Below are 13,099 nucleotides of genomic sequence, written 5' to 3'. Positions count from 1 at the left end.
TTATGTCCATTACAGAACATTACATTCTGGTGCACACACATTATGTCCATTACAGAACATTACATGCTGGTGCACATGCGCACTTCATGTTTCTGCCCTGTCTGCATGTATTGCTCTGGTGTAAAGCAAAATGTCTGAAAAGGAGCAGAATTGTATGCATTGCAGGACAGGGATCTCTGCCCACAAAGTTCTGGCAGTGGTCAGGTTTCATATTCCGGCATGGATGCTGCCTGTTTGTGTGCTATCTGAGTTAGCATTTTGTGTGCTATCAGAGCTAGCACTGTTTGTGTGCTATCAAAGCTAGCACTGTTTGCGTGCTATCGGAGTTAGCACTGTTTATGTACTATCTGAGTTAGCACTGTTTGCATGTTATCAGACGTAACACTGTTTGTGTGCTATCTGAGTTAGCACTGTTTGCGTGTTATCAAACGTAGCACTGTTTGTGTGCTATCGGAGTTAGCACTGCTTGCATGTTATCAGACGTAACACTGTTTGTGTGCTATCGGAGTTTGAAACTGTTTGCGTGCTAACTGAGTTTGCACTGTTTGAGTGCTATCAGAGCTAGCACTGTTTGCGTGCTATCACAGCTAGCACTGTTTGCATGCTATCACAGCTAGCACTGTTTGCATGCTATCTGAGTTAGCACTGTTTGCGTGCTATCGGAGTTAGCACTGTTTATGTACTATCTGAGTTTGCACTGTTTATGTACTATCTGAGTTTGCACGGTTTGCGTGCTAACTGAGTTTGCACTATTTGAGTGCTATCAGAGCTAGCACTGTTTGCGTGCTGTCAGAGTTAGCACTGTTTCAGTGCTATCAGAGCAAGCACTGTTTGAGTGCTATCAGAGCTATCACTGCTTGCATGCTATCAGAGTTAGCACTGTTTATGTACTATCTGAGTTTGCACTGTTTGAGTGCTATCAGAGCTATCACTGCTTGCATGCTATCAGAGTTAGCACTGTTTGCGTGCTATCAGGGCTAGCTCTTTCACTTCATCTGGTCCCTGAGGAGGTAGCCCATTCTTGGAATCCTGGTCCTTAAGCAGCCATATGCTCAGTTTGTCAGAACGTGTTTTGCCTCCTGAAGTGTTTGTAATCATCTCATCGTTATTCTAAGGGCCTTTTGGATAGTTTTGTTTGGTCTGATTTCCTGAGGTTCTTGGATCTAATTTGTTGTCCGTTTGTATCCTGTTTGTTTCCTTTTCTAGACTGTACCTGAAATTTATTTTACATTTTTGTATGTTTCTTTATTTTAAAAGTCATTGTAGTGAAAGTACCTTCTTCTTTTCCAGGTTTCCTATTATATAAAAGTTTTTGATGCATGTAAACAAACAAATTTCCGAAAGTGGTGTGTTGGAGAAAATTATCATCTGTTTGTTGAAGAACAAATATAAAAACCTATTTCTTTGAATAAAACAAATGAAGAACTCCATAGCAGTTATTTTTAAAGGCATGTTCACAAAGACGCACGGACAGACACAGGTACAGACTCCAAGGTCCTGTGAGTGAGTATGTGTGAGCGTGTGTGCGTGTGTGTGTGTGTACATGTTTATGTGCGTATGTGTGTGTGTGTGTGTGTGTGTGTGTGTGTGAGTGTGTGTGATAGGGTGTACTAAGCACTGTGTCATAGTAGCGAAAATGCAGGTCTTGTGGTTTCTGAGTTAACAGCCCACATGATTAGGCATGTGGGCCAGGCTGACGTGTTATGGCTTAGCTGCTCAGTAAAGTATGTGTGGGAGAAGTACCCCTCGCACCGAAGGATCTGCAGCCCAAATGCACAGCGCTTACCTCATACTGCTGCCCAGTTTTCTCTCAGCCTCCCCCAATATTTTAAACAACATGGATTACAGTTCAGCTCATCAGCAAATAATATTACATATGACAACAGACTGAGCCTCACTGCTTTGTTCTGTGGATCTCACCATCTTCTCCCTGACCTGGCATGCTACTGGGACTGACTGTTTATAAGGGGACATAACGGTGGCAACTAACAAATAAATAAATCAGACACTTGTTTGTTAAGGGGTCAAAGTGTCCTCGGAGCTACTGGCACTAATTGCTGCTAATTAATCAAGGCCATTTGTAATGCTTTTTTTTCTGGCCTTGATTTGCGCTTAAATGCGTATTAGCTAAAGAGCTGAGGGTCTGGAGTAATCTCCATCTTCTTCATCTCGTCTGAAATGAATAGCCTGAATTCAATCAATAAATGGAAACTCCCTGGACACTTCTCATTGGTGAAAGTTCTGCAATGACTGGAAGGTGGTCTCTGGCAGACCTGTGACCTTAGACGAGGGCCTCTGAGAATGTCTGGACTAAGCTGAATCATCTGAACTCGAGGAAGTGATGCTGCTAAAATGGGGAAACAGGAGAAAAAGAACGTCCCACAGGGACATTTGAGCCATCGGCTGGTTAAATTAAAATAAACAGTCAGGCAGTTAAGATTACAGCTAGCCAAGGTTCCCTGTTACTTTTACTCACAATTGAATGCAACAGTTTGTTTCTTTTTCTCCCTCACACAAATGTTGTTGAGTTGAGCATCAGTTTCACAGAAATGACCTCATCAAACTGAACAGAGGCAGATACATGCAGTAATTTGTCAACGATGAACATAAGGACGACTATTGGGACTAACATTGATTGAATACAAGCTTCTGTATGAGAAAGCCAGTATTTTCTTCACAGATTCTACCTGTTGTTCACAGGGTGGCTATTATTACTTCATGACTGAGTTTCTCCTAACCTGAAAATCCCACACCACAAATAGGGTCATAAGCTTTTAGCAAGCTCATTTTCACTCTCGGGTTATACCTTCCACACACAGGGTGCTGATCCGGGCAGCTTTTCAATCTGCAGTCTGATTGATCCAGTATTCAACAGCCAATTTTGATTTCAGCGGCTAAGTTTAAAGAGATTTGAAAAGCGCCCACAAACCCTTATTAAGTGAAATCACCCATCCACAGTTGGTGAGATCGAGCCTGTCTACCAGGCGTTACGCTGAAGACAACATGCAATATGGCGTCCACCGATGGCAACAAGGTGCTGCTATGTCTTCTTCTCTGTTTTTGAATCATCGTGGCTTAGTACTGTATTTGTACAATGGGTAGTTTATAAAAATAATTGCATTTTAGTATCTGTTGTATTTATAATATTAGTACTTGTGTTTCTGGTTGATCCTTCCATGAAATGTCTGATTTAAGAGTTGATTTCTTGCGGCCTGCTGGTGTTGGTCAGGAAACATCCTTAGGCAGGTGCAGTAGAGGACAGAGCTCTGCTGGTGTTGGTCAGGAAACATCCTTAGGCAGGTGCAGTAGAGGACAGAGCTCTGCTGAGTGTTGGTCAGGAAACATCCTTAGGCAGGTGCAGTAGAGCACAGAGCTCTGCTGAGTGTTGGTCAGGAAACATCCTTAGGCAGGTGCAGTAGAGCACAGAGCTCTGCTGAGTGTTGGTCAGGAAACATCCTTAGGCAGGTGCAGTAGAGGACAGAGCTCTGCTGAGTGTTGGTGTTAAAGTCACCCACAGACCTACAGGCAGAACGACGGGAGAAGTCAAGCTCAGCTTTATTTTCCCTGAAGGGAAATTCAGGGGTTTAACAGACTTGAGAATTATGTAGTTAAAGCAAATATGTACAATTTCAGTCAGTTTTACTTTTGAAATGCTTCCCATTAATGTCTCATCAGCCTGGTTAAAAGTAAAAATGTAATGTATGCTATATATACATCGATCAGCCATAACATTAAAACCACCTGCCTTATATTGCGTAGGTCCCCCTCGTGCTGCCAAAACAGCTCTGACCCGTCGAGGCATGGACGCCTCTGAAGGTGTCCTCTGGTTTATTTGGATTTCTGTATATATTTGCATCTACTGTATATTTGTATCTGATATTTTGTATCTACTGTAAATTTGTATCTGATTGTGTTACTTTGTTGTCTTTGATGCTGCAACGGTGCAAATTCCCCCTGGGGATCAATAAAGTACACTACTACTACTACTACTACTTATTACATTATTGGTTTTTATTACATAAAAAATTTGAAATGGATTACATTTTTGTTATTACACTGTTGGTAGTTTATTACATTATTAGTTGCTACAGGTCTATTGTATTGTTAGAGGGTGAATTATTTCCACATGATTTTAAAAACTCTCGACGGGTCAGAGCTGTTTTGGCGGCACGAGGGGGACCTACACAATATTAGGCAGGTGGTTTTAATGTTGTGGCAGATCGGTGTATATATATATATAACTCACAGAAACAGAATATGTGGAAAATATATTGAATTAGAAAATACTATGCACAATATGGCAACACTTAATAATATACTGGAAAACTCACAAATTATGAATTAAAACAATTTGAAAATATACTACAGTATACCCCATTTCCATACAGGCTGGCTATTTGAATGTAACACAGGTTTGGTTTACACATGCACTGCTTAACAGAATATTTAACTTTTAGGTTTTTTGGCTGGACCGCAACAGCGAATGTCTGTGACTGAATGAGTGACTGAGTGAGTGATGAAATTACACCATTGGACGGCCGAGTTATGACGTCACACCATCGGTCGGCTGGTCCAGCCATATACTACGTTTTGACCTGGTCTTGTTTCAGTTTGCTTATGTTTCTTGAGATTGGACCAGGCAGTTTTTTATATACAATGAAGGATATTTTATATATTTACAAAAGTTTCTGATGACCAGCTGGCCCTACAAGGCTATCAGGGCATTCAGGGGTTTGTGGTCGACGGTTAAAATAAATAAATAAATAAATAAAAAGTGCTATGAAAAAACTATTAGTGCCCTTCCTGATTTCTTCTATTATTGCACATTTGTCACGCTGAATGATTTCAGATCTTTAGACAAAATGTTATATTTTTAGACAAAGGGAAACTGAGTAAACACAATACACATTTTTAAAATTATTCATATTTCAAAAAAAACAAAAACATCCATATCACCCAATTAACCAAATTGAATTGATAATTAGACTCAGCTGATTGAACACAGCCAGGCTTAATTGCTGCCAGCCCTGTTGAATCTATACCTTACTTATATTGAACCTTATCATCAGAGTGAAACAGTCAACCACATAGTTTCTACAAGCACACTATGCCATGATTAAAGTACCACAAGAGATGAGAGGAAAAGTTGTTTAAATATATCAGTCTGGAAAGAGCCAAAGCCATTTCTAAGAACATTTCGAACAGTGATGAATCTTCCCAGGAGTGGTCGGCCTCCAAGAAGTCACAAAAGATCCCTGAAGAACATCCAGAGAATTTCTGGCCTCTAGCCTCAGCTAAGGTCAGAAACATCAATGCTTGTCTCACATTTGCAAAAAAAAGCACCTGGATGATCCCCAAGCCTTTAGGGATAATGTTCTGTGGACAGATGAGTCAAAAGTGGAACTGTTTGGATGGCACAGGTCCCGTTATGTCTGGTGTAAAGCTAATACAGCATTTCACAGTAAAAACATCATACCAACAGTCAAACATGGTGGTGGTTGTGTGATGGTGTGGGGATTCTTTGCTGCCTCAAGACCTGGAGAACTTGTCATTAGTGAAGGAACCATGAATTCTGCTCAGTACCAGAAAAGTTTTAAGAAGAATATTTGGGTCATGGGTAATATGCATGTGATAACTTTTTCATTAAAAAATAGAAATAATAAAAAATGTGCTTTCCCTCAGGTTCCCTTTTGTCTAATATTTAATTTCGTCTGAAGATCTGAAACCATTCAGTATGACAAATATGCAATTATAGAGGAAATCAGGACAAATACTATTTTCACTGCACTGTAACTCCAAAGCAGTATGTACAGTGGTGTTATCCTTCTGGGACAGTCAAACAAACACAAAACTCAAACAAATAAACAAACACAAAACTCAAACAAATAAACAAACAAACACAAACTTCAAACAAATAAACAAACAAACACAAAACTCAAACAAACAAATTAACAAACACAACACTCAAACAAACAAACAAATTAAGCGAACTCTCTTCATTAAGATGTGGCGGCTAAAGACACTTACTGTAATGGGGAATCAGCAAAATTTATCTTGTGCTTAAGGCTAAGAAAACTTTTGTGACCTTAATCACAAAATAGCAGAAACATCTGGCCAGTGTGAAGAATCTCCATGATAACGTGCATGAAGCCACTTTATCAGCTCTTCTCAAATGATAACTGATAAGATTGTAAGGACTTAAGGAAATAACTTTGAGCATGGGCCCTTTCTCTCTCCGTCAAGTATTAATCGACCTTTGGGGACGACTAAATCAACAGGGCCAGAATAGTTGCTCCCTGTGACAGGGCCTCTCTTGACTCTGAAATTACTCGCTCAGATTTGTGATGGCTGCCATGGTCCTGGGCAGGAGTTACGGAGGGGCCAAAACATTCCATCTCCCCAGGGCACGGCGCGAGCTGACGTTGCTAAGAGACAGATGGGAAACCACATTTGGTCTTGCGTCTACGGCCCTGTGATCCCCTGTGAAAGTATTCGGCGAATCATTACATTACATTCATTTGGCAGACGCTTTTATCCAAAGCGACGTACAAAAAAGTGCATTTCATGGTCGTAGAATCAGCAAACAGACCACATTAAATTAACCTCCGGCGACTGGAGCTGGTCCGCAGCATGAGCAAGAGCCCAGCCATCTTAAGGTTAATATTGTAATATTACACTGCGCACAATTGTGTGGAAAGCCTAACTCTGTCTTAGCACTCAGGAAGGAGTGGAGCAGGGCGTATTTACTGCCAGTACTGGCATTACTCTTGTCAGACTATTTATTTTACACTGCGCATTATTGCATAATCCCCTCACACTAAGGCCTGTTTTCAATCAATATTTGTCCTTAACTTAAGTCACAATAAAATGCAATTGTTTTAAAAGTAACCAACATAGTTTGGCAAGTCCACTGATGACAAAACTGTAAAGCACTTAGCATCTGCTGTTATTGTTTTGCAGATTCAAGTCCAGACCAGCGTCTTGTGTTCAGTTTGAATAATGCAGCAATGCCTGATGGGGTTTGCTGTTTGTTGCCCACGTGTGACAAAGTTTTGTCTCACAGCCTTTCAGCACTATTCTCGAAGGCTCTTGTGAAAATATCTGGTTGTTATTCAAAAATACGCATATGCTGCTCAAGGCGAGCAGCTCAATTTGAAATCCTATTCTGACCGTTCTCCTGGAAATTCCCCATAAGAAGTATAAATGAAAATAAGAAAATAAATGATTGCATTTCACAACTGACTGTGCCAGTGCATTATTGCTGAGTATTACTGCTCAATCTGATTAACAGGCCCTTTTACATGCAACATGAAATGATATTATTACAATAAATGCATAAATAATTGAGTTGTTTACAACAGAATTTCAGATGCGATATTACTTTAAAAGGAAATATATGTGTCAGTGGCGAGTGTGGGAGGATTAATAGATGTGTTCAGTCTTGCTGTTTGATGCCAGGGCAAACACAATGGGAATCACGTTTTAGACCTCATGAAGGCTCTGACAGAAACAAACCGAGCATTCAGGAGAAAAGCAGGAAGACTGAACTGAAAACATAGACGAAAAGGCAAGCATGCTCATGTCCTCTCACCCCTTGTGTTAATATAATACAACCCATGGGCTGTTACTGAGAAGTGATGCAATTAAATGGATATTAAAGCGTGTGCAAACCCCTAAAACATGGCCAACAATGTGGATCCTGGCTGGACACGTGTTGGCATGCTTTTCCTCTCTTTCGGGCTTGTTTTGCTTTTTAGAAACCAGGGCAGCGGCAATAGGCCATTGCAGATGTTTTCAAGTAATGAAGTTCTGCTTATTTATTGAGCAAGAGATGTGGCAATCTGCAGAAGTCAATGAAATGAAGCAAGCGTGTAATTACGCATCCAAAAGCACTGCCTATTAACGGCTGTTTGTATTTGCCATGACTTTTAATTTGAATATGAAAATGAGCTCTCTTCTAAGTCTCTCTCTCTCTCTCTCTCTCAGTGTAATTCCTTGCTTCTCTTCTGCAATATTGCTGTTGCTTTAATAGCTGTGCTCTTCCACGGGGCGGGTCAGTAATCAGAGTCAGCGCAGCTCAGTCTACGCTGTCAGCAGATGGGATAGCTGTGGAACGTCCCTGTTTATCCATCATCAGGAACATGCCCTGCCAGCACAGGACCCCGCGAATCCCCCACCGCTAAAGGGAAAGTACAAAGTGTTCCTTTCCCGCCAGTCCACCTCACACAGGGCTATCTTTGCCGATTACTGGAAAGCCAATGGTTTCCATGAATGTGGACAATAACTGTGTTGCTATTCCACAGTATCTACGGTCTGACAGATATAATGACACATTCTGAGAAAAATATTTGCTATAAATTTGATGTACAAAATTCTCTGAACAATACAACCCCATGCACAATACAACACACCCAAAACACAAAACATTAGTTGTACTGCACATAACTTGACCGAAATTAAAATTCCTGTAGAGTGTTTCCAAAAATAATGAATTTCAGATTGATGATACAGGGGAAGTCTTATCAGTGCTGTAAGGCTGAAATTAGGCCAAAAACCATTTAGCCTGTGCTAATGCTGGGACGGCCTGTCTTCATGCTTATTAAAACTCCTTTAAACCCTGCGACAACCATCCAAATAGCTCCTTACAGAGAACTTCATGTGGTTTAATCTACAAATATGATACAGGTTTTTGCAAAAAAAAAAAAATCCACTAAAAGACAATAAGCAGCCATTACCTGCCTAGGTAGAAAATTCCATGATTCATACGTCCCACAGCGATCTTGGAGCTTGAATCGTTATTACTGTCATCAAGCACCTAGCTGAGATCAAACAGCATGAATCACTTAAGACAAGATCTGAACATAAAAGCTGATTTTCATGAACCACCTCCTACCTGTTTCATTTCATACACCGTGATATATTGAAGAAAGTGGCATCGTTACAATAGATGTCGGCTGAACACTGTAATAGAACAATTATATTACTGTGGTGTTACCGTGGAGAGCCTATAGGAACCTACAGTAGGAACAGCTTATGTGGCTAATGACTTCAGTCGTGTGTTCTTGCTTTTATATAAAGAATTCAGAGGGCGCACTGAAAACAATGCACTATTCATTTACGGAATGACTGACCCTTGAAAGACATTTCATGTGATATTATGAATGAAAGTTATGATGTATTCTAATGTGTGTCAGAAAATTTTACATGCAGACGTGATCGTTGTGCAGTTAGCACGTTTTTTAGGCGGGATGTTAACAGTATCGAATGTTCATTTTTAGAGGGATAATCACCTTATTAGCGGCATGTAACAGCTGAGATCTAAAGGCATGAATCTATGCAAGATGAATACACAAAAATATTACGATGAAAAGACACCCCCCCAACCTACTGTGTTAATGAGATAAATAAACTGGAAGGAATGAGTAGGAGTCATATAAACAGTGTCACCGTGTGGAATCTTGTTTGTGCGTCATCTTGTCAATCACCATTTATATTTTTTTGGCAAGGGTAAATCTTAAAAAGTGCCATAGTACTGGATAACAGTCCCTAATTGCCTTATTTTAAACTCTGTTGCAAATAGAGGAACCTGGAATATGAAAATGAATACTGTAGAGGACACGGTCTGCTCATAGTATGCCACAATCCTAAGACCTGCCTATTCCTTTCTGCCCCCTGTAGGGTCTGTGGCTCTAGAATCATATATTCTTCCATGCTGAAGACTACACTACAAGGGACATTCAATAAAAAATAAACAATATTTTTAAAACTGTTCTCGCTGTAACATGTTTTTTCATCCAACGCACTTGTGTTACATCAAAAAATCGAAATAATATTAGACCGTTCAATGTATCTGGTGGCATGGTGCTCTTGTGTCGCTGATTGTGAAGAAAAAAAGTTGTGTATTATCTGATCTAGATCATTTTCAAAACACCTTTCATTGTTGACAGAACAGAATGCATGCATATTTTAAGAAGGCAACTACTTGTAATTTCTTTTACACAAATTACAACACACCTTATTTGTTCATTGTTTTAGAAATGGTCTTGGAAATGTTTAGCAGTATATTTTTGATAAAGAAGGTAAACCACGATATAACCATGATATAAGGAGTAAAGGATGGTTTCTGTTGTACATTCAGTTGTGTGCAGTGAGAGAGAGATGCTGCACAGTGGTGTGTAGTGAGAGAGATTCTGCACAGTGGTGTGTAGTGAGAGAGATGCTGCACAGTGGTGTGTAATGAGAGAGAGATTCTGCACAGTGGTGTGTAGTGAGAGAGAGAGATGCTGCACAGTGGTGCGTAGTGAGAGAGAGATTCTGCACAGTGGTGCGTAGTGAGAGAGAGAGATGCTGCACAGTGGTGCGTAGTGAGAGAGCGATTCTGCACAGTGGTGTGTAGTGAGAGAGCGATGCTGCACAGTGGTGTGTAGTGAGAGAGAGATTCTGCACAGTGGTGTGTTGTGAGAGACAGGTGCTGCACAGTGGTGTGTAGTGAGAGAGCGATTCTGCACAGTGGTGTGTAGTGAGAGAGAGATTCTGCACAGTGGTGTGTAGTGAGAGACAGGTGCTGCACAGTGGTGTGTAGTGAGAGAGCGATTCTGCACAGTGGTGTGTTGTGAGAGACAGGTGCTGCATAGTGGTGTGTAGTGAGAGAGAGGTGCTGCACAGTGGTGTGTAGTGAGAGAGAGATTCTGCACAGTGGTGTGTTGTGAGAGACAGGTGCTGCATAGTGGTGTGTAGTGAGAGAGCGATTCTGCACAGTGGTGTGTAGTGAGAGAGAGATTCTGCACAGTGGTGTGTTGTGAGAGACAGGTGCTGCACAGTGGTGTGTAGTGAGAGAGCGATTCTGCACAGTGGTGTGTAGTGAGAGAGAGATTCTGCACAGTGGTGTGTAGTGAGAGACAGGTGCTGCACAGTGGTGTGTAGTGAGAGAGCGATTCTGCACAGTGGTGTGTTGTGAGAGACAGGTGCTGCATAGTGGTGTGTAGTGAGAGAGCGATTCTGCACAGTGGTGTGTAGTGAGAGAGAGATTCTGCACAGTGGTGTGTAGTGAGAGACAGGTGCTGCACAGTGGTGTGTAGTGAGAGAGCGATTCTGCACAGTGGTGTGTTGTGAGAGACAGGTGCTGCATAGTGGTGTGTAGTGAGAGAGAGGTGCTGCACAGTGGTGTGTAGTGAGAGAGAGATTCTGCACAGTGGTGTGTTGTGAGAGACAGGTGCTGCATAGTGGTGTGTAGTGAGAGAGCGATTCTGCACAGTGGTGTGTTGTGAGAGAGAGGTGCTGCATAGTGGTGTGTAGTGAGAGAGAGGTGCTGCACAGTGGTGTGTAGTGAGAGAGAGATTCTGCACAGTGGTGTGTTGTGAGAGAGAGGTGCTGCATAGTGGTGTGTAGTGAGAGAGAGGTGCTGCATAGTGGTGTGTAGTGAGAGAGAGGTGCTGCACAGTGGTGTGTAGTGAGAGAGAGGTGCTGCACAGTGGTGTGTAGTGAGAGAGCGATTCTGCACAGTGGTGTGTTGTGAGAGACAGGTGCTGCATAGTGGTGTGTAGTGAGAGAGAGGTGCTGCACAGTGGTGTGTAGTGAGAGAGAGATTCTGCACAGTGGTGTGTTGTGAGAGACAGGTGCTGCATAGTGGTGTGTAGTGAGAGAGCGATTCTGCACAGTGGTGTGTTGTGAGAGAGAGGTGCTGCATAGTGGTGTGTAGTGAGAGAGAGGTGCTGCACAGTGGTGTGTAGTGAGAGAGAGATTCTGCACAGTGGTGTGTTGTGAGAGAGAGGTGCTGCATAGTGGTGTGTAGTGAGAGAGAGGTGCTGCACAGTGGTGTGTAGTGAGAGAGAGATTCTGCACAGTGGTGTGTAGTGAGAGAGAGATTCTGCACAGTGGTGTGTAGTGAGAGAGAGATTCTGCACAGTGGTGTGTAGTGAGAGAGAGGTGCTGCACAGTGGTGTGTAGTGAGAGAGAGATTCTGCACAGTGGTGTGTTGTGAGAGAGAGGTGCTGCATAGTGGTGTGTAGTGAGAGAGAGGTGCTGCACAGTGGTGTGTAGTGAGAGAGAGGTGCTGCACAGTGGTGTGTAGTGAGAGAGAGATTCTGCACAGTGGTGTGTTGTGAGAGACAGGTGCTGCACAGTGGTGTGTAGGCCGAGACCATGACGAATGATGACACTAACAGAGTTAAGAGACTGATTAGCAAAGCTAGTTCCATAATTGGCACGGGCCTCCATTGCTTAGAAGTAATTTCCAAGCTGTTAATTATGTAAAGAAATGCATGCAGTCCAAATGACGGAGCTGCAGATCGAAGAGCTGATTCAGTGTGAGGCGTGTCATCTCTCAACTGACTCATTTCAGCCCTCATTCTTACCACATTAACCTACCGTGTACGGTATGGGCTGTTCACCTGTGCTGCATGTTCTGAATACCAATGCTGTATGTGCTGTATACCAATCCTGTATGTTCTGTATACCAATCCTGTATGTTTTGTATACAAATGCTGTATGTGCTGTATACCAATCCTATATGTGCTGTATACCAATCCTGTATGTGCTGTACACTAATGCTGTATGTGCTTGTATACCAATCCTGTATGTGCTGTATACCAATCCTGTATGTGCTGTATACCAATCCTGTATGTGCTGTATACCAATCCTGTATGTGCTGTACACCAATGTTGTATGTTCTGTATACCAATCCTGTATGTTCTGTACACCAATGCTGCATGTGCTGTATACCATTGTTGTATGTGACTCTCCTAAGAGCAGAGACTCATGGTCCCTACGGAGGACAAAAATGTATTTCCTAGGATACTTAGTATATAATCAACAGTTACAATACGGTATAAACTGCTACTAGCAACAACACGATTAAACAATGAAAACATACTTTGTATGTTACTGTGTGTGTGTGTGTGTAAAATAATTGTATTCATGCTATTTTTAGAAGGTTTTAAGTGTTTGCCCGCCTAGGGACTGCAGTTGTAGTCAGCCAGCTGCCTAAATGTGGCACATTTACAGAAATGCTGATCACTGTGTACTGTGCCTGTCAAATAAATAAATAAATAAATAAAATGAACAGTACACTGAATTGTATAGTAATTCCATACAGGATGTT

The sequence above is a fragment of the Anguilla anguilla genome, chromosome 15 (genome assembly GCF_013347855.1).
Source record: "Anguilla anguilla isolate fAngAng1 chromosome 15, fAngAng1.pri, whole genome shotgun sequence".
NCBI classification, from domain to species: domain Eukaryota; kingdom Metazoa; phylum Chordata; class Actinopteri; order Anguilliformes; family Anguillidae; genus Anguilla; species Anguilla anguilla.
This window is presented reverse-complemented; position numbering follows the sequence as displayed.